Source organism: Microcebus murinus, chromosome 24, assembly GCF_040939455.1.
Source record: "Microcebus murinus isolate Inina chromosome 24, M.murinus_Inina_mat1.0, whole genome shotgun sequence".
Lineage (NCBI taxonomy): Eukaryota > Metazoa > Chordata > Mammalia > Primates > Cheirogaleidae > Microcebus > Microcebus murinus.
The window spans coordinates 31,790,365-31,810,285 of record NC_134127.1 but is presented as its reverse complement, the minus strand read 5'-3'; the positions used below and the strand labels follow the sequence as shown (position 1 = coordinate 31,810,285).

The 19,921-nt window shown below is 63.4% G+C and overlaps 5 non-coding genes across 5 annotated transcripts; all 5 read left to right on the top strand.

Annotated features, from left to right (window-relative positions):
* The first annotated feature begins 664 nt into the window (after positions 1-664).
* LOC142864182 (5S ribosomal RNA) lies at positions 665-783 on the top strand. Its single transcript, XR_012914767.1, has one exon. It is a non-coding gene; the product is annotated as a 5S ribosomal RNA (ribosomal RNA).
* Positions 784-4,571: 3,788 nt separating this feature from the next.
* LOC142864181 (5S ribosomal RNA) lies at positions 4,572-4,690 on the top strand. Its single transcript, XR_012914766.1, has one exon. It is a non-coding gene; the product is annotated as a 5S ribosomal RNA (ribosomal RNA).
* A 3,776-nt stretch (positions 4,691-8,466) lies between these two features.
* LOC142864179 (5S ribosomal RNA) lies at positions 8,467-8,585 on the top strand. The gene has a single exon (XR_012914764.1). It is a non-coding gene; the product is annotated as a 5S ribosomal RNA (ribosomal RNA).
* A 3,786-nt stretch (positions 8,586-12,371) lies between these two features.
* Positions 12,372-12,490, top strand: LOC142864178 (5S ribosomal RNA). Its single transcript, XR_012914763.1, has one exon. It is a non-coding gene; the product is annotated as a 5S ribosomal RNA (ribosomal RNA).
* Positions 12,491-16,284: 3,794 nt separating this feature from the next.
* Positions 16,285-16,403, top strand: LOC142864177 (5S ribosomal RNA). Its single transcript, XR_012914762.1, has one exon. It is a non-coding gene; the product is annotated as a 5S ribosomal RNA (ribosomal RNA).
* The last annotated feature ends 3,518 nt before the right edge of the window (positions 16,404-19,921 follow it).

The following is a 19,921-nucleotide window of genomic DNA, read 5'->3' as shown; positions in this document are numbered from 1 at the left end:
GCCACAGGAGGACACGGAGGAGGGTCCCGGCCCCCACGAAGCGGTGCCGGCAGTTCTCCACGGGCTTGGGCGTTTTCCAGAGGTAGGAGATGGAGGGGACTGATTTCTTCAGCGCCCCCCAAACCACGCCACCCCACCCCACCCATGGGACACATCCCCAGAGAGAGACGCCCCAGACACTGGCTGTGCCCCAGCCCTGGCCCGGGGGAATAGGCGGCAGCCCACCCACAGGGCGAGGGGGGGGGCGCAGCTGAAAGGGGTTGTGGGGGAGGGCGGCCCCTGGCTGGGGTCAAAGGGCGAGCGTCCCGCGCGTGCGCAGTCAGCGGCAGGCAGCGACGCGCTGGGGGTGGGCAGCGGGTAGGTGAAGGAGGCCGGGCGAGGAGACGAGGGGGGCTGGGAGGGCTCCACCTTGGCGAGTCCAGCCGTGGAGGCGCATCTTGTGTGAGTGTGAGTGAGTGTGAGTGTGTGTGTGTGTGTATACAGAGACAGCCCCCCGCCCCGCCCCGCCCCGCCCATCACCCCCGTCCCTGGGAGCCCGCGGGACCCGGCCGGCGAACTCAACCGGCCCGGCCCGGCCCGGCGCGGGGCCTGGGGCGGGAGGCGGCGGCGGGGAAGCCCAGAGAGGCTCGGCTTCTTGAGCGGGGCAGGGGCGCCCTCCGCCGCCGTCTAGGGCCACACCACCCTGAACGCCCCCGATCTCGTCTGGTCTCGGAAGCTAAGCAGGGTCGGGCCCGGTTAGTACTTGGATGGGAGACCGCCTGGGAATACCGGGTGCCACAGGCTGCTGCTTTTTTTTTTTTTTTTTTTGCCTCTTGTTCTGTCCCCTTTCTGGGAGCGCGGCGGCGGCCCGGGGTGGGGGTCACCCCCACCCTCAGCGCCCGCCCGCGGTGCCTGGCGCCCCAGCCCGCACCGTGGGGCCTCCTCTTGTCCCAAGCCGCGACACCGCCGCCACGCGGCAGCATGCGTGGCATCTGGACTGTCAGGTCTCAGACCAAAGGTCTGCTCTGTGGGAACCGACACGCTGGAGGAAACCTTGAGAGTCTGAGAGGGGAGGGAGTTCCAGAAGAAGGCCAGGATGTCATTTTGAGGGAGTATGTGACCAGAACTCGTCCCGTTGCTTTTGGGGTTCTATGGGCTACACGCAGGAATCTTTGGTGGTGGCACCTGATGTTGGGGGATCCGGAGTCACACCCAGACCTGCTCCACAGGCCTCCTTTTACTTTTCTCTTCGGATTCATTATTTTTAAAAAGTGTCTCTTACCTCTAGGATTGCATTTTCTTTTCTCTCTCTCTTCAAGCAGATGATGGGAGTACAAGTATTCAGGTGACATGTGTTGCCCGTGCCCCCCTCCCCCCTGTGTTTTTTTTTTTTTTTTTTTTGAGACAGAGTCTCGTTTTGCTGCCCAGGCTAGAGTGAGTGCCATGGCGTCAGCCTAGCTCACAGCAACCTCAATCTCCGGGCTCAAGCAATCCTGCTGCCTCAGCCTCCCGAGTAGTTGGGACTACAGGCATGCACCACCACGCCCGGCTCTGTTTTTCTATATATATTAGTTGGCCAATTAATTTCTTTCTATTTTTAGTAGAGACGGGGTCTCGCTCTTGCTCAGGCTGGTTTCGAACTCCTGACCTGGAGCAATCCGCCCGCCTCGGCCTCCCAGAGAGCTAGGATTACAGGCGTGAGCTACCGCGCCCGGCCCCCCCTGTGTTCTTATTCATATACCTCTCATGTTGTTCCAGCGTATTGTGGGGGTACCAATGTTAAGGTCGGGTGCCTTGCCCTCTCCAAGCCTCCCCCCTCGGGTCAGAGCTTCAAGTGCGCCCATCCCCCAGTCGGTGCGCACCCACCCCATGCCTAATGGATGTGTATGCCCCTCCCCTCCCCCCACCCGCCCGACACCCACCCGATGAAGGTGACTCCTCTCTGTCCACTTAGGCGTCCATCCGTTCGTACCAATTTGCCGGTGAGCGCGCTCACGTGGTGCTCGTGTGTCCATTCTTGGGATACCTGGCTTACTGGAACGGGTTCCAGCTCTGGCCAGGAGAACACGAGAGGCGCCCTCTCACCGCTGCTCCTCACAGCCGAATGGCACTCCGTGGTGTCCACGCGCCACATTTTATTCATGCACTCCTGGATGGATGGGCACTCGGGTCGCTTCCACGTCTTTGCGATTGTGAATTGTGCCCTAACTGTCACCCTAACCCTTACCCAGCCCCCGTCTCCTCTGCCCCTGCCTGACGCACTCCTCCCCGGCCAGGCCCGTCACTGTCCTGGGCCCCCGCCTGACCGGCTCCTCCCCGCCCGGCCTGTCACCGTCCTCTGCCCCTGCCTGACATGCTCCTTCCCGCCCGCCCGGCCTCTCACCGTCCTTGGCCCCTGCCTGACCGGCTCCTCCGTCGCCTGGGCCTTCCAAGGGCTTGGTGTGGACGCTGCTTCCAGGAAGCCCTCCAGAAACCCGGCAGCAGGGTGGCCGCAGCAGTCTCCAGCAGCCGTCCCTAAGTCGCGTGAGTGCGGGGGACGTGCCCCCGCTGTGCCGCGGGGGCCCAGCCTGGTGTCTTCCCTGAGGCCCTGCGGCTGCCGGCTGGGCTGCCGCTCCCCGCAAGGGGAGAGCCGCGGAGGTGGGGACCGCCTCCTGATGGGGACGTACACGCAGCTCTCCACGTCGGATTCCGGGGCTCTCTGTCCTGCCCGAAGGCCCAGCTGGCCTGCGGGTCCTTAGAGTGGCAAAAACATCCGAAAACTGAGATTGAGGGTCCGGTGGGTGTCTGCACTTTTGTGCTGGGCACCCCAGGGAGGCCCGGGGGCTGGCTGGACAACGTGGTCTGCTGGGCGGGGGGGGGGTTGGAGGAGCAACTGATGCCCTTTGCACTTTGGGTAGCAAGAGTCTGAGGTGTCTCTGAGCCCTGTGCCCTGTGGGGGGGGGCCGGGGGGGGAGGAGGAGGAGGAGGAGGAGGAGGAGGTGGGAAGGGCCGGGGCCTGCAGTCGTGTTCCCGGGGTGGCACGGCAAGTGGCTTCTTCCACAGGCTGCTTGGCCTGGGCTCCCTGCACCTGGGCCTTTGGAGGACCGGCCCTGTGCTTGCCAACACTTCCTGCAGGGACCCAGAGCTGGGAGGTGGCATCTCTCAGCCCTGGGTCGGGCAGAGCCCCAGCGGGCCATGCCCACAACCTCTCTCAGCACCGGTCCCCCAGAAGGCTCCTTTGGGACCAGGATTCTCTTGCGGTGACTCTTTAAGGTCTGGCCCCTGGATGGAGGGGCACCAGGCGTAGAGGAGCAGGAAGGGGAAGGGGGTGGCCATGCGAGGGGACACTTTGAGGCCGAGTCCCAGCTTCAGCCTGATCCTCCTGGGAACCCCGCTCTGAGACCAGGAGCCGGGCTTCGCATTCCCACAGCAGCCAGTCGTGGGCTGAGGACACCTGGGGCGTTGGGAACTCCCTGGCTTCTCCTTGGTTTAACGTCTAGAGCTGCTTGTGAATCGCGCCGCCACACACACCCGAGCGCAGGTGTCTTCCGCACAGACTGCGGGCCTCGCTCTTCTGAATGCCGCTAGCTCGCCACCCACCCACGGGTGAACCTGGTCAGGGTGCTTTCTCTAAGGGGCAGACTCTTTTCCGGGCGGGCTACCGGTGTCTCTGTTTGCTCGTTTCTTTCTTCCATTTCGGGAAAGTCTTCCTTGCTGGGTGTGGAAATCTCCTATGCCTTCCCTCGCCTATTCTGTCAGCTTTCAAATTCTCTTTCAGTTGCCACCCTCACAGATGGATTAGGAAACTCTTTGCGGTGCACTCATTAGTGAAATGACCTCCAGGAAGCTGGAATCCAATATCTAATGGCCGATTTTTAGCGAGTCCACACGCCAGGGTGGTCGGGGTCCAATGCAGCCCCGGCCAGGCCCAGGCCCCTTGGACTGGGCCACAGGAGGACACGGAGGAGGGTCCCGGCCCCCACGAAGCGGTGCCGGCAGTTCTCCACGGGCTTGGGCGTTTTCCAGAGGTAGGAGATGGAGGGGACTGATTTCTTCAGCGCCCCCCAAACCACGCCACCCCACCCCACCCATGGGACACATCCCCAGAGAGAGACGCCCCAGACACTGGCTGTGCCCCAGCCCTGGCCCGGGGGAATAGGCGGCAGCCCACCCACAGGGCGAGGGGGGGGGCGCAGCTGAAAGGGGTTGTGGGGGAGGGCGGCCCCTGGCTGGGGTCAAAGGGCGAGCGTCCCGCGCGTGCGCAGTCAGCGGCAGGCAGCGACGCGCTGGGGGTGGGCAGCGGGTAGGTGAAGGAGGCCGGGCGAGGAGACGAGGGGGGCTGGGAGGGCTCCACCTTGGCGAGTCCAGCCGTGGAGGCGCATCTTGTGTGAGTGTGAGTGAGTGTGAGTGTGTGTGTGTGTGTATACAGAGACAGCCCCCCGCCCCGCCCCGCCCCGCCCATCACCCCCGTCCCTGGGAGCCCGCGGGACCCGGCCGGCGAACTCAACCGGCCCGGCCCGGCCCGGCGCGGGGCCTGGGGCGGGAGGCGGCGGCGGCGGGGAAGCCCAGAGAGGCTCGGCTTCTTGAGCGGGGCAGGGGCGCCCTCCGCCGCCGTCTAGGGCCACACCACCCTGAACGCCCCCGATCTCGTCTGGTCTCGGAAGCTAAGCAGGGTCGGGCCCGGTTAGTACTTGGATGGGAGACCGCCTGGGAATACCGGGTGCCACAGGCTGCTGCTTTTTTTTTTTTTTTTTTTTGCCTCTTGTTCTGTCCCCTTTCTGGGAGCGCGGCGGCGGCCCGGGGTGGGGGTCACCCCCACCCTCAGCGCCCGCCCGCGGTGCCTGGCGCCCCAGCCCGCACCGTGGGGCCTCCTCTTGTCCCAAGCCGCGACACCGCCGCCACGCGGCAGCATGCGTGGCATCTGGACTGTCAGGTCTCAGACCAAAGGTCTGCTCTGTGGGAACCGACACGCTGGAGGAAACCTTGAGAGTCTGAGAGGGGAGGGAGTTCCAGAAGAAGGCCAGGATGTCATTTTGAGGGAGTATGTGACCAGAACTCGTCCCGTTGCTTTTGGGGTTCTATGGGCTACACGCAGGAATCTTTGGTGGTGGCACCTGATGTTGGGGGATCCGGAGTCACACCCAGACCTGCTCCACAGGCCTCCTTTTACTTTTCTCTTCGGATTCATTATTTTTAAAAAGTGTCTCTTACCTCTAGGATTGCATTTTCTTTTCTCTCTCTCTTCAAGCAGATGATGGGAGTACAAGTATTCAGGTGACATGTGTTGCCCGTGCCCCCCTCCCCCCTGTGTTCTTTTTTTTTTTTTTTTGAGACAGAGTCTCGTTTTGCTGCCCAGGCTAGAGTGAGTGCCATGGCGTCAGCCTAGCTCACAGCAACCTCAATCTCCGGGCTCAAGCAATCCTGCTGCCTCAGCCTCCCGAGTAGTTGGGACTACAGGCATGCACCACCACGCCCGGCTCTGTTTTTCTATATATATTAGTTGGCCAATTAATTTCTTTCTATTTTTAGTAGAGACGGGGTCTCGCTCTTGCTCAGGCTGGTTTCGAACTCCTGACCTGGAGCAATCCGCCCGCCTCGGCCTCCCAGAGAGCTAGGATTACAGGCGTGAGCTACCGCGCCCGGCCCCCCCTGTGTTCTTATTCATATACCTCTCATGTTGTTCCAGCGTATTGTGGGGGTACCAATGTTAAGGTCGGGTGCCTTGCCCTCTCCAAGCCTCCCCCCTCGGGTCAGAGCTTCAAGTGCGCCCATCCCCCAGTCGGTGCGCACCCACCCCATGCCTAATGGATGTGTATGCCCCTCCCCTCCCCCCACCCGCCCGACACCCACCCGATGAAGGTGACTCCTCTCTGTCCACTTAGGCGTCCATCCGTTCGTACCAATTTGCTGGTGAGCGCGCTCACGTGGTGCTCGTGTGTCCATTCTTGGGATACCTGGCTTACTGGAACGGGTTCCAGCTCTGGCCAGGAGAACACGAGAGGCGCCCTCTCACCGCTGCTCCTCACAGCCGAATGGCACTCCGTGGTGTCCACGCGCCACATTTTATTCATGCACTCCTGGATGGATGGGCACTCGGGTCGCTTCCACGTCTTTGCGATTGTGAATTGTGCCCTAACTGTCACCCTAACCCTTACCCAGCCCCCGTCTCCTCTGCCCCTGCCTGACGCACTCCTCCCCGGCCAGGCCCGTCACTGTCCTGGGCCCCCGCCTGACCGGCTCCTCCCCGCCCGGCCTGTCACCGTCCTCTGCCCCTGCCTGACATGCTCCTTCCCGCCCGCCCGGCCTCTCACCGTCCTCGGCCCCTGCCTGACCGGCTCCTCCGTCGCCTGGGCCTTCCAAGGGCTTGGTGTGGACGCTGCTTCCAGGAAGCCCTCCAGAAACCCGGCAGCAGGGTGGCCGCAGCAGTCTCCAGCAGCCGTCCCTAAGTCGCGTGAGTGCGGGGGACGTGCCCCCGCTGTGCCGCGGGGGCCCAGCCTGGTGTCTTCCCTGAGGCCCTGCGGCTGCCGGCTGGGCTGCCGCTCCCCGCAAGGGGAGAGCCGCGGAGGTGGGGACCGCCTCCTGATGGGGACGTACACGCAGCTCTCCACGTCGGATTCCGGGGCTCTCTGTCCTGCCCGAAGGCCCAGCTGGCCTGCGGGTCCTTAGAGTGGCAAAAACATCCGAAAACTGAGATTGAGGGTCCGGTGGGTGTCTGCACTTTTGTGCTGGGCACCCCAGGGAGGCCCGGGGGCTGGCTGGACAACGTGGTCTGCTGGGCGGGGGGGGGGTTGGAGGAGCAACTGATGCCCTTTGCACTTTGGGTAGCAAGAGTCTGAGGTGTCTCTGAGCCCTGTGCCCTGTGGGGGGGGGCCGGGGGGGGAGGAGGAGGAGGAGGTGGGAAGGGCCGGGGCCTGCAGTCGTGTTCCCGGGGTGGCACGGCAAGTGGCTTCTTCCACAGGCTGCTTGGCCTGGGCTCCCTGCACCTGGGCCTTTGGAGGACCGGCCCTGTGCTTGCCAACACTTCCTGCAGGGACCCAGAGCTGGGAGGTGGCATCTCTCAGCCCTGGGTCGGGCAGAGCCCCAGCGGGCCATGCCCACAACCTCTCTCAGCACCGGTCCCCCAGAAGGCTCCTTTGGGACCAGGATTCTCTTGCGGTGACTCTTTAAGGTCTGGCCCCTGGATGGAGGGGCACCAGGCGTAGAGGAGCAGGAAGGGGAAGGGGGTGGCCATGCGAGGGGACACTTTGAGGCCGAGTCCCAGCTTCAGCCTGATCCTCCTGGGAACCCCGCTCTGAGACCAGGAGCCGGGCTTCGCATTCCCACAGCAGCCAGTCGTGGGCTGAGGACACCTGGGGCGTTGGGAACTCCCTGGCTTCTCCTTGGTTTAACGTCTAGAGCTGCTTGTGAATCGCGCCGCCACACACACCCGAGCGCAGGTGTCTTCCGCACAGACTGCGGGCCTCGCTCTTCTGAATGCCGCTAGCTCGCCACCCACCCACGGGTGAACCTGGTCAGGGTGCTTTCTCTAAGGGGCAGACTCTTTTCCGGGCGGGCTACCGGTGTCTCTGTTTGCTCGTTTCTTTCTTCCATTTCGGGAAAGTCTTCCTTGCTGGGTGTGGAAATCTCCTATGCCTTCCCTCGCCTATTCTGTCAGCTTTCAAATTCTCTTTCAGTTGCCACCCTCACAGATGGATTAGGAAACTCTTTGCGGTGCACTCATTAGTGAAATGACCTCCAGGAAGCTGGAATCCAATATCTAATGGCCGATTTTTAGCGAGTCCACACGCCAGGGTGGTCGGGGTCCAATGCAGCCCCGGCCAGGCCCAGGCCCCTTGGACTGGGCCACAGGAGGACACGGAGGAGGGTCCCGGCCCCCACGAAGCGGTGCCGGCAGTTCTCCACGGGCTTGGGCGTTTTCCAGAGGTAGGAGATGGAGGGGACTGATTTCTTCAGCGCCCCCCAAACCACGCCACCCCACCCCACCCATGGGACACATCCCCAGAGAGAGACGCCCCAGACACTGGCTGTGCCCCAGCCCTGGCCCGGGGGAATAGGCGGCAGCCCACCCACAGGGCGAGGGGGGGGGCGCAGCTGAAAGGGGTTGTGGGGGAGGGCGGCCCCTGGCTGGGGTCAAAGGGCGAGCGTCCCGCGCGTGCGCAGTCAGCGGCAGGCAGCGACGCGCTGGGGGTGGGCAGCGGGTAGGTGAAGGAGGCCGGGCGAGGAGACGAGGGGGGCTGGGAGGGCTCCACCTTGGCGAGTCCAGCCGTGGAGGCGCATCTTGTGTGAGTGTGAGTGAGTGTGAGTGTGTGTGTGTGTGTATACAGAGACAGCCCCCCGCCCCGCCCCGCCCCGCCCATCACCCCCGTCCCTGGGAGCCCGCGGGACCCGGCCGGCGAACTCAACCGGCCCGGCCCGGCCCGGCGCGGGGCCTGGGGCGGGAGGCGGCGGCGGCGGGGAAGCCCAGAGAGGCTCGGCTTCTTGAGCGGGGCAGGGGCGCCCTCCGCCGCCGTCTAGGGCCACACCACCCTGAACGCCCCCGATCTCGTCTGGTCTCGGAAGCTAAGCAGGGTCGGGCCCGGTTAGTACTTGGATGGGAGACCGCCTGGGAATACCGGGTGCCACAGGCTGCTGCTTTTTTTTTTTTTTTTTTTTGCCTCTTGTTCTGTCCCCTTTCTGGGAGCGCGGCGGCGGCCCGGGGTGGGGGTCACCCCCACCCTCAGCGCCCGCCCGCGGTGCCTGGCGCCCCAGCCCGCACCGTGGGGCCTCCTCTTGTCCCAAGCCGCGACACCGCCGCCACGCGGCAGCATGCGTGGCATCTGGACTGTCAGGTCTCAGACCAAAGGTCTGCTCTGTGGGAACCGACACGCTGGAGGAAACCTTGAGAGTCTGAGAGGGGAGGGAGTTCCAGAAGAAGGCCAGGATGTCATTTTGAGGGAGTATGTGACCAGAACTCGTCCCGTTGCTTTTGGGGTTCTATGGGCTACACGCAGGAATCTTTGGTGGTGGCACCTGATGTTGGGGGATCCGGAGTCACACCCAGACCTGCTCCACAGGCCTCCTTTTACTTTTCTCTTCGGATTCATTATTTTTAAAAAGTGTCTCTTACCTCTAGGATTGCATTTTCTTTTCTCTCTCTCTTCAAGCAGATGATGGGAGTACAAGTATTCAGGTGACATGTGTTGCCCGTGCCCCCCTCCCCCCTGTGTTCTTTTTTTTTTTTTTTTGAGACAGAGTCTCGTTTTGCTGCCCAGGCTAGAGTGAGTGCCATGGCGTCAGCCTAGCTCACAGCAACCTCAATCTCCGGGCTCAAGCAATCCTGCTGCCTCAGCCTCCCGAGTAGTTGGGACTACAGGCATGCACCACCACGCCCGGCTCTGTTTTTCTATATATATTAGTTGGCCAATTAATTTCTTTCTATTTTTAGTAGAGACGGGGTCTCGCTCTTGCTCAGGCTGGTTTCGAACTCCTGACCTGGAGCAATCCGCCCGCCTCGGCCTCCCAGAGAGCTAGGATTACAGGCGTGAGCTACCGCGCCCGGCCCCCCCTGTGTTCTTATTCATATACCTCTCATGTTGTTCCAGCGTATTGTGGGGGTACCAATGTTAAGGTCGGGTGCCTTGCCCTCTCCAAGCCTCCCCCCTCGGGTCAGAGCTTCAAGTGCGCCCATCCCCCAGTCGGTGCGCACCCACCCCATGCCTAATGGATGTGTATGCCCCTCCCCTCCCCCCACCCGCCCGACACCCACCCGATGAAGGTGACTCCTCTCTGTCCACTTAGGCGTCCATCCGTTCGTACCAATTTGCTGGTGAGCGCGCTCACGTGGTGCTCGTGTGTCCATTCTTGGGATACCTGGCTTACTGGAACGGGTTCCAGCTCTGGCCAGGAGAACACGAGAGGCGCCCTCTCACCGCTGCTCCTCACAGCCGAATGGCACTCCGTGGTGTCCACGCGCCACATTTTATTCATGCACTCCTGGATGGATGGGCACTCGGGTCGCTTCCACGTCTTTGCGATTGTGAATTGTGCCCTAACTGTCACCCTAACCCTTACCCAGCCCCCGTCTCCTCTGCCCCTGCCTGACGCACTCCTCCCCGGCCAGGCCCGTCACTGTCCTGGGCCCCCGCCTGACCGGCTCCTCCCCGCCCGGCCTGTCACCGTCCTCTGCCCCTGCCTGACATGCTCCTTCCCGCCCGCCCGGCCTCTCACCGTCCTCGGCCCCTGCCTGACCGGCTCCTCCGTCGCCTGGGCCTTCCAAGGGCTTGGTGTGGACGCTGCTTCCAGGAAGCCCTCCAGAAACCCGGCAGCAGGGTGGCCGCAGCAGTCTCCAGCAGCCGTCCCTAAGTCGCGTGAGTGCGGGGGACGTGCCCCCGCTGTGCCGCGGGGGCCCAGCCTGGTGTCTTCCCTGAGGCCCTGCGGCTGCCGGCTGGGCTGCCGCTCCCCGCAAGGGGAGAGCCGCGGAGGTGGGGACCGCCTCCTGATGGGGACGTACACGCAGCTCTCCACGTCGGATTCCGGGGCTCTCTGTCCTGCCCGAAGGCCCAGCTGGCCTGCGGGTCCTTAGAGTGGCAAAAACATCCGAAAACTGAGATTGAGGGTCCGGTGGGTGTCTGCACTTTTGTGCTGGGCACCCCAGGGAGGCCCGGGGGCTGGCTGGACAACGTGGTCTGCTGGGCGGGGGGGGGGGTTGGAGGAGCAACTGATGCCCTTTGCACTTTGGGTAGCAAGAGTCTGAGGTGTCTCTGAGCCCTGTGCCCTGTGGGGGGGGGCCGGGGGGGGAGGAGGAGGAGGAGGAGGAGGAGGAGGTGGGAAGGGCCGGGGCCTGCAGTCGTGTTCCCGGGGTGGCACGGCAAGTGGCTTCTTCCACAGGCTGCTTGGCCTGGGCTCCCTGCACCTGGGCCTTTGGAGGACCGGCCCTGTGCTTGCCAACACTTCCTGCAGGGACCCAGAGCTGGGAGGTGGCATCTCTCAGCCCTGGGTCGGGCAGAGCCCCAGCGGGCCATGCCCACAACCTCTCTCAGCACCGGTCCCCCAGAAGGCTCCTTTGGGACCAGGATTCTCTTGCGGTGACTCTTTAAGGTCTGGCCCCTGGATGGAGGGGCACCAGGCGTAGAGGAGCAGGAAGGGGAAGGGGGTGGCCATGCGAGGGGACACTTTGAGGCCGAGTCCCAGCTTCAGCCTGATCCTCCTGGGAACCCCGCTCTGAGACCAGGAGCCGGGCTTCGCATTCCCACAGCAGCCAGTCGTGGGCTGAGGACACCTGGGGCGTTGGGAACTCCCTGGCTTCTCCTTGGTTTAACGTCTAGAGCTGCTTGTGAATCGCGCCGCCACACACACCCGAGCGCAGGTGTCTTCCGCACAGACTGCGGGCCTCGCTCTTCTGAATGCCGCTAGCTCGCCACCCACCCACGGGTGAACCTGGTCAGGGTGCTTTCTCTAAGGGGCAGACTCTTTTCCGGGCGGGCTACCGGTGTCTCTGTTTGCTCGTTTCTTTCTTCCATTTCGGGAAAGTCTTCCTTGCTGGGTGTGGAAATCTCCTATGCCTTCCCTCGCCTATTCTGTCAGCTTTCAAATTCTCTTTCAGTTGCCACCCTCACAGATGGATTAGGAAACTCTTTGCGGTGCACTCATTAGTGAAATGACCTCCAGGAAGCTGGAATCCAATATCTAATGGCCGATTTTTAGCGAGTCCACACGCCAGGGTGGTCGGGGTCCAATGCAGCCCCGGCCAGGCCCAGGCCCCTTGGACTGGGCCACAGGAGGACACGGAGGAGGGTCCCGGCCCCCACGAAGCGGTGCCGGCAGTTCTCCACGGGCTTGGGCGTTTTCCAGAGGTAGGAGATGGAGGGGACTGATTTCTTCAGCGCCCCCCAAACCACGCCACCCCACCCCACCCATGGGACACATCCCCAGAGAGAGACGCCCCAGACACTGGCTGTGCCCCAGCCCTGGCCCGGGGGAATAGGCGGCAGCCCACCCACAGGGCGAGGGGGGGGGCGCAGCTGAAAGGGGTTGTGGGGGAGGGCGGCCCCTGGCTGGGGTCAAAGGGCGAGCGTCCCGCGCGTGCGCAGTCAGCGGCAGGCAGCGACGCGCTGGGGGTGGGCAGCGGGTAGGTGAAGGAGGCCGGGCGAGGAGACGAGGGGGGCTGGGAGGGCTCCACCTTGGCGAGTCCAGCCGTGGAGGCGCATCTTGTGTGAGTGTGAGTGAGTGTGAGTGTGTGTGTGTGTGTATACAGAGACAGCCCCCCGCCCCGCCCCGCCCCGCCCATCACCCCCGTCCCTGGGAGCCCGCGGGACCCGGCCGGCGAACTCAACCGGCCCGGCCCGGCCCGGCGCGGGGCCTGGGGCGGGAGGCGGCGGCGGGGAAGCCCAGAGAGGCTCGGCTTCTTGAGCGGGGCAGGGGCGCCCTCCGCCGCCGTCTAGGGCCACACCACCCTGAACGCCCCCGATCTCGTCTGGTCTCGGAAGCTAAGCAGGGTCGGGCCCGGTTAGTACTTGGATGGGAGACCGCCTGGGAATACCGGGTGCCACAGGCTGCTGCTTTTTTTTTTTTTTTTTTTTGCCTCTTGTTCTGTCCCCTTTCTGGGAGCGCGGCGGCGGCCCGGGGTGGGGGTCACCCCCACCCTCAGCGCCCGCCCGCGGTGCCTGGCGCCCCAGCCCGCACCGTGGGGCCTCCTCTTGTCCCAAGCCGCGACACCGCCGCCACGCGGCAGCATGCGTGGCATCTGGACTGTCAGGTCTCAGACCAAAGGTCTGCTCTGTGGGAACCGACACGCTGGAGGAAACCTTGAGAGTCTGAGAGGGGAGGGAGTTCCAGAAGAAGGCCAGGATGTCATTTTGAGGGAGTATGTGACCAGAACTCGTCCCGTTGCTTTTGGGGTTCTATGGGCTACACGCAGGAATCTTTGGTGGTGGCACCTGATGTTGGGGGATCCGGAGTCACACCCAGACCTGCTCCACAGGCCTCCTTTTACTTTTCTCTTCGGATTCATTATTTTTAAAAAGTGTCTCTTACCTCTAGGATTGCATTTTCTTTTCTCTCTCTCTTCAAGCAGATGATGGGAGTACAAGTATTCAGGTGACATGTGTTGCCCGTGCCCCCCTCCCCCCTGTGTTCTTTTTTTTTTTTTTTTGAGACAGAGTCTCGTTTTGCTGCCCAGGCTAGAGTGAGTGCCATGGCGTCAGCCTAGCTCACAGCAACCTCAATCTCCGGGCTCAAGCAATCCTGCTGCCTCAGCCTCCCGAGTAGTTGGGACTACAGGCATGCACCACCACGCCCGGCTCTGTTTTTCTATATATATTAGTTGGCCAATTAATTTCTTTCTATTTTTAGTAGAGACGGGGTCTCGCTCTTGCTCAGGCTGGTTTCGAACTCCTGACCTGGAGCAATCCGCCCGCCTCGGCCTCCCAGAGAGCTAGGATTACAGGCGTGAGCTACCGCGCCCGGCCCCCCCTGTGTTCTTATTCATATACCTCTCATGTTGTTCCAGCGTATTGTGGGGGTACCAATGTTAAGGTCGGGTGCCTTGCCCTCTCCAAGCCTCCCCCCTCGGGTCAGAGCTTCAAGTGCGCCCATCCCCCAGTCGGTGCGCACCCACCCCATGCCTAATGGATGTGTATGCCCCTCCCCTCCCCCCACCCGCCCGACACCCACCCGATGAAGGTGACTCCTCTCTGTCCACTTAGGCGTCCATCCGTTCGTACCAATTTGCTGGTGAGCGCGCTCACGTGGTGCTCGTGTGTCCATTCTTGGGATACCTGGCTTACTGGAACGGGTTCCAGCTCTGGCCAGGAGAACACGAGAGGCGCCCTCTCACCGCTGCTCCTCACAGCCGAATGGCACTCCGTGGTGTCCACGCGCCACATTTTATTCATGCACTCCTGGATGGATGGGCACTCGGGTCGCTTCCACGTCTTTGCGATTGTGAATTGTGCCCTAACTGTCACCCTAACCCTTACCCAGCCCCCGTCTCCTCTGCCCCTGCCTGACGCACTCCTCCCCGGCCAGGCCCGTCACTGTCCTGGGCCCCCGCCTGACCGGCTCCTCCCCGCCCGGCCTGTCACCGTCCTCTGCCCCTGCCTGACATGCTCCTTCCCGCCCGCCCGGCCTCTCACCGTCCTCGGCCCCTGCCTGACCGGCTCCTCCGTCGCCTGGGCCTTCCAAGGGCTTGGTGTGGACGCTGCTTCCAGGAAGCCCTCCAGAAACCCGGCAGCAGGGTGGCCGCAGCAGTCTCCAGCAGCCGTCCCTAAGTCGCGTGAGTGCGGGGGACGTGCCCCCGCTGTGCCGCGGGGGCCCAGCCTGGTGTCTTCCCTGAGGCCCTGCGGCTGCCGGCTGGGCTGCCGCTCCCCGCAAGGGGAGAGCCGCGGAGGTGGGGACCGCCTCCTGATGGGGACGTACACGCAGCTCTCCACGTCGGATTCCGGGGCTCTCTGTCCTGCCCGAAGGCCCAGCTGGCCTGCGGGTCCTTAGAGTGGCAAAAACATCCGAAAACTGAGATTGAGGGTCCGGTGGGTGTCTGCACTTTTGTGCTGGGCACCCCAGGGAGGCCCGGGGGCTGGCTGGACAACGTGGTCTGCTGGGCGGGGGGGGGGGGGTTGGAGGAGCAACTGATGCCCTTTGCACTTTGGGTAGCAAGAGTCTGAGGTGTCTCTGAGCCCTGTGCCCTGTGGGGGGGGGGCCGGGGGGGGAGGAGGAGGAGGAGGAGGAGGAGGAGGTGGGAAGGGCCGGGGCCTGCAGTCGTGTTCCCGGGGTGGCACGGCAAGTGGCTTCTTCCACAGGCTGCTTGGCCTGGGCTCCCTGCACCTGGGCCTTTGGAGGACCGGCCCTGTGCTTGCCAACACTTCCTGCAGGGACCCAGAGCTGGGAGGTGGCATCTCTCAGCCCTGGGTCGGGCAGAGCCCCAGCGGGCCATGCCCACAACCTCTCTCAGCACCGGTCCCCCAGAAGGCTCCTTTGGGACCAGGATTCTCTTGCGGTGACTCTTTAAGGTCTGGCCCCTGGATGGAGGGGCACCAGGCGTAGAGGAGCAGGAAGGGGAAGGGGGTGGCCATGCGAGGGGACACTTTGAGGCCGAGTCCCAGCTTCAGCCTGATCCTCCTGGGAACCCCGCTCTGAGACCAGGAGCCGGGCTTCGCATTCCCACAGCAGCCAGTCGTGGGCTGAGGACACCTGGGGCGTTGGGAACTCCCTGGCTTCTCCTTGGTTTAACGTCTAGAGCTGCTTGTGAATCGCGCCGCCACACACACCCTAGCGCAGGTGTCTTCCGCACAGACTGCGGGCCTCGCTCTTCTGAATGCCGCTAGCTCGCCACCCACCCACGGGTGAACCTGGTCAGGGTGCTTTCTCTAAGGGGCAGACTCTTTTCCGGGCGGGCTACCGGTGTCTCTGTTTGCTCGTTTCTTTCTTCCATTTCGGGAAAGTCTTCCTTGCTGGGTGTGGAAATCTCCTATGCCTTCCCTCGCCTATTCTGTCAGCTTTCAAATTCTCTTTCAGTTGCCACCCTCACAGATGGATTAGGAAACTCTTTCCGGTGCACTCATTAGTGAAATGACCTCCAGGAAGCTGGAATCCAATATCTAATGGCCGATTTTTAGCGAGTCCACACGCCAGGGTGGTCGGGGTCCAATGCAGCCCCGGCCAGGCCCAGGCCCCTTGGACTGGGCCACAGGAGGACACGGAGGAGGGTCCCGGCCCCCACGAAGCGGTGCCGGCAGTTCTCCACGGGCTTGGGCGTTTTCCAGAGGTAGGAGATGGAGGGGACTGATTTCTTCAGCGCCCCCCAAACCACGCCACCCCACCCCACCCATGGGACACATCCCCAGAGAGAGACGCCCCAGACACTGGCTGTGCCCCAGCCCTGGCCCGGGGGAATAGGCGGCAGCCCACCCACAGGGCGAGGGGGGGGGCGCAGCTGAAAGGGGTTGTGGGGGAGGGCGGCCCCTGGCTGGGGTCAAAGGGCGAGCGTCCCGCGCGTGCGCAGTCAGCGGCAGGCAGCGACGCGCTGGGGGTGGGCAGCGGGTAGGTGAAGGAGGCCGGGCGAGGAGACGAGGGGGGCTGGGAGGGCTCCACCTTGGCGAGTCCAGCCGTGGAGGCGCATCTTGTGTGAGTGTGAGTGAGTGTGAGTGTGTGTGTGTGTGTGTATACAGAGACAGCCCCCCGCCCCGCCCCGCCCCGCCCATCACCCCCGTCCCTGGGAGCCCGCGGGACCCGGCCGGCGAACTCAACCGGCCCGGCCCGGCCCGGCGCGGGGCCTGGGGCGGGAGGCGGCGGCGGCGGGGAAGCCCAGAGAGGCTCGGCTTCTTGAGCGGGGCAGGGGCGCCCTCCGCCGCCGTCTAGGGCCACACCACCCTGAACGCCCCCGATCTCGTCTGGTCTCGGAAGCTAAGCAGGGTCGGGCCCGGTTAGTACTTGGATGGGAGACCGCCTGGGAATACCGGGTGCCACAGGCTGCTGCTTTTTTTTTTTTTTTTTTTTGCCTCTTGTTCTGTCCCCTTTCTGGGAGCGCGGCGGCGGCCCGGGGTGGGGGTCACCCCCACCCTCAGCGCCCGCCCGCGGTGCCTGGCGCCCCAGCCCGCACCGTGGGGCCTCCTCTTGTCCCAAGCCGCGACACCGCCGCCACGCGGCAGCATGCGTGGCATCTGGACTGTCAGGTCTCAGACCAAAGGTCTGCTCTGTGGGAACCGACACGCTGGAGGAAACCTTGAGAGTCTGAGAGGGGAGGGAGTTCCAGAAGAAGGCCAGGATGTCATTTTGAGGGAGTATGTGACCAGAACTCGTCCCGTTGCTTTTGGGGTTCTATGGGCTACACGCAGGAATCTTTGGTGGTGGCACCTGATGTTGGGGGATCCGGAGTCACACCCAGACCTGCTCCACAGGCCTCCTTTTACTTTTCTCTTCGGATTCATTATTTTTAAAAAGTGTCTCTTACCTCTAGGATTGCATTTTCTTTTCTCTCTCTCTTCAAGCAGATGATGGGAGTACAAGTATTCAGGTGACATGTGTTGCCCGTGCCCCCCTCCCCCCTGTGTTCTTTTTTTTTTTTTTTTGAGACAGAGTCTCGTTTTGCTGCCCAGGCTAGAGTGAGTGCCATGGCGTCAGCCTAGCTCACAGCAACCTCAATCTCCGGGCTCAAGCAATCCTGCTGCCTCAGCCTCCCGAGTAGTTGGGACTACAGGCATGCACCACCACGCCCGGCTCTGTTTTTCTATATATATTAGTTGGCCAATTAATTTCTTTCTATTTTTAGTAGAGACGGGGTCTCGCTCTTGCTCAGGCTGGTTTCGAACTCCTGACCTGGAGCAATCCGCCCGCCTCGGCCTCCCAGAGAGCTAGGATTACAGGCGTGAGCTACCGCGCCCGGCCCCCCCTGTGTTCTTATTCATATACCTCTCATGTTGTTCCAGCGTATTGTGGGGGTACCAATGTTAAGGTCGGGTGCCTTGCCCTCTCCAAGCCTCCCCCCTCGGGTCAGAGCTTCAAGTGCGCCCATCCCCCAGTCGGTGCGCACCCACCCCATGCCTAATGGATGTGTATGCCCCTCCCCTCCCCCCACCCGCCCGACACCCACCCGATGAAGGTGACTCCTCTCTGTCCACTTAGGCGTCCATCCGTTCGTACCAATTTGCTGGTGAGCGCGCTCACGTGGTGCTCGTGTGTCCATTCTTGGGATACCTGGCTTACTGGAACGGGTTCCAGCTCTGGCCAGGAGAACACGAGAGGCGCCCTCTCACCGCTGCTCCTCACAGCCGAATGGCACTCCGTGGTGTCCACGCGCCACATTTTATTCATGCACTCCTGGATGGATGGGCACTCGGGTCGCTTCCACGTCTTTGCGATTGTGAATTGTGCCCTAACTGTCACCCTAACCCTTACCCAGCCCCCGTCTCCTCTGCCCCTGCCTGACGCACTCCTCCCCGGCCAGGCCCGTCACTGTCCTGGGCCCCCGCCTGACCGGCTCCTCCCCGCCCGGCCTGTCACCGTCCTCTGCCCCTGCCTGACATGCTCCTTCCCGCCCGCCCGGCCTCTCACCGTCCTCGGCCCCTGCCTGACCGGCTCCTCCGTCGCCTGGGCCTTCCAAGGGCTTGGTGTGGACGCTGCTTCCAGGAAGCCCTCCAGAAACCCGGCAGCAGGGTGGCCGCAGCAGTCTCCAGCAGCCGTCCCTAAGTCGCGTGAGTGCGGGGGACGTGCCCCCGCTGTGCCGCGGGGGCCCAGCCTGGTGTCTTCCCTGAGGCCCTGCGGCTGCCGGCTGGGCTGCCGCTCCCCGCAAGGGGAGAGCCGCGGAGGTGGGGACCGCCTCCTGATGGGGACGTACACGCAGCTCTCCACGTCGGATTCCGGGGCTCTCTGTCCTGCCCGAAGGCCCAGCTGGCCTGCGGGTCCTTAGAGTGGCAAAAACATCCGAAAACTGAGATTGAGGGTCCGGTGGGTGTCTGCACTTTTGTGCTGGGCACCCCAGGGAGGCCCGGGGGCTGGCTGGACAACGTGGTCTGCTGGGCGGGGGGGGGGGTTGGAGGAGCAACTGATGCCCTTTGCACTTTGGGTAGCAAGAGTCTGAGGTGTCTCTGAGCCCTGTGCCCTGTGGGGGGGGGCCGGGGGGGGAGGAGGAGGAGGAGGAGGAGGAGGAGGAGGAGGTGGGAAGGGCCGGGGCCTGCAGTCGTGTTCCCGGGGTGGCACGGCAAGTGGCTTCTTCCACAGGCTGCTTGGCCTGGGCTCCCTGCACCTGGGCCTTTGGAGGACCGGCCCTGTGCTTGCCAACACTTCCTGCAGGGACCCAGAGCTGGGAGGTGGCATCTCTCAGCCCTGGGTCGGGCAGAGCCCCAGCGGGCCATGCCCACAACCTCTCTCAGCACCGGTCCCCCAGAAGGCTCCTTTGGGACCAGGATTCTCTTGCGGTGACTCTTTAAGGTCTGGCCCCTGGATGGAGGGGCACCAGGCGTAGAGGAGCAGGAAGGGGAAGGGGGTGGCCATGCGAGGGGACACTTTGAGGCCGAGTCCCAGCTTCAGCCTGATCCTCCTGGGAACCCCGCTCTGAGACCAGGAGCCGGGCTTCGCATTCCCACAGCAGCCAGTCGTGGGCTGAGGACACCTGGGGCGTTGGGAACTCCCTGGCTTCTCCTTGGTTTAACGTCTAGAGCTGCTTGTGAATCGCGCCGCCACACACACCCGAGCGCAGGTGTCTTCCGCACAGACTGCGGGCCTCGCTCTTCTGAATGCCGCTAGCTCGCCACCCACCCACGGGTGAACCTGGTCAGGGTGCTTTCTCTAAGGGGCAGACTCTTTTCCGGGCGGGCTACCGGTGTCTCTGTTTGCTCGTTTCTTTCTTCCATTTCGGGAAAGTCTTCCTTGCTGGGTGTGGAAATCTCCTATGCCTTCCCTCGCCTATTCTGTCAGCTTTCAAATTCTCTTTCAGTTGCCACCCTCACAGATGGATTAGGAAACTCTTTCCGGTGCACTCATTAGTGAAATGACCTCCAGGAAGCTGGAATCCAATATCTAATGGCCGATTTTTAGCGAGTCCACACGCCAGGGTGGTCGGGGTCCAATGCAGCCCCGGCCAGGCCCAGGCCCCTTGGACTGGGCCACAGGAGGACACGGAGGAGGGTCCCGGCCCCCACGAAGCGGTGCCGGCAGTTCTCCACGGGCTTGGGCGTTTTCCAGAGGTAGGAGATGGAGGGGACTGATTTCTTCAGCGCCCCCCAAACCACGCCACCCCACCCCACCCATGGGACACATCCCCAGAGAGAGACGCCCCAGACACTGGCTGTGCCCCAGCCCTGGCCCGGGGGAATAGGCGGCAGCCCACCCACAGGGCGAGGGGGGGGGGCGCAGCTGAAAGGGGTTGTGGGGGAGGGCGGCCCCTGGCTGGGGTCAAAGGGCGAGCGTCCCGCGCGTGCGCAGTCAGCGGCAGGCAGCGACGCGCTGGGGGTGGGCAGCGGGTAGGTGAAGGAGGCCGGGCGAGGAGACGAGG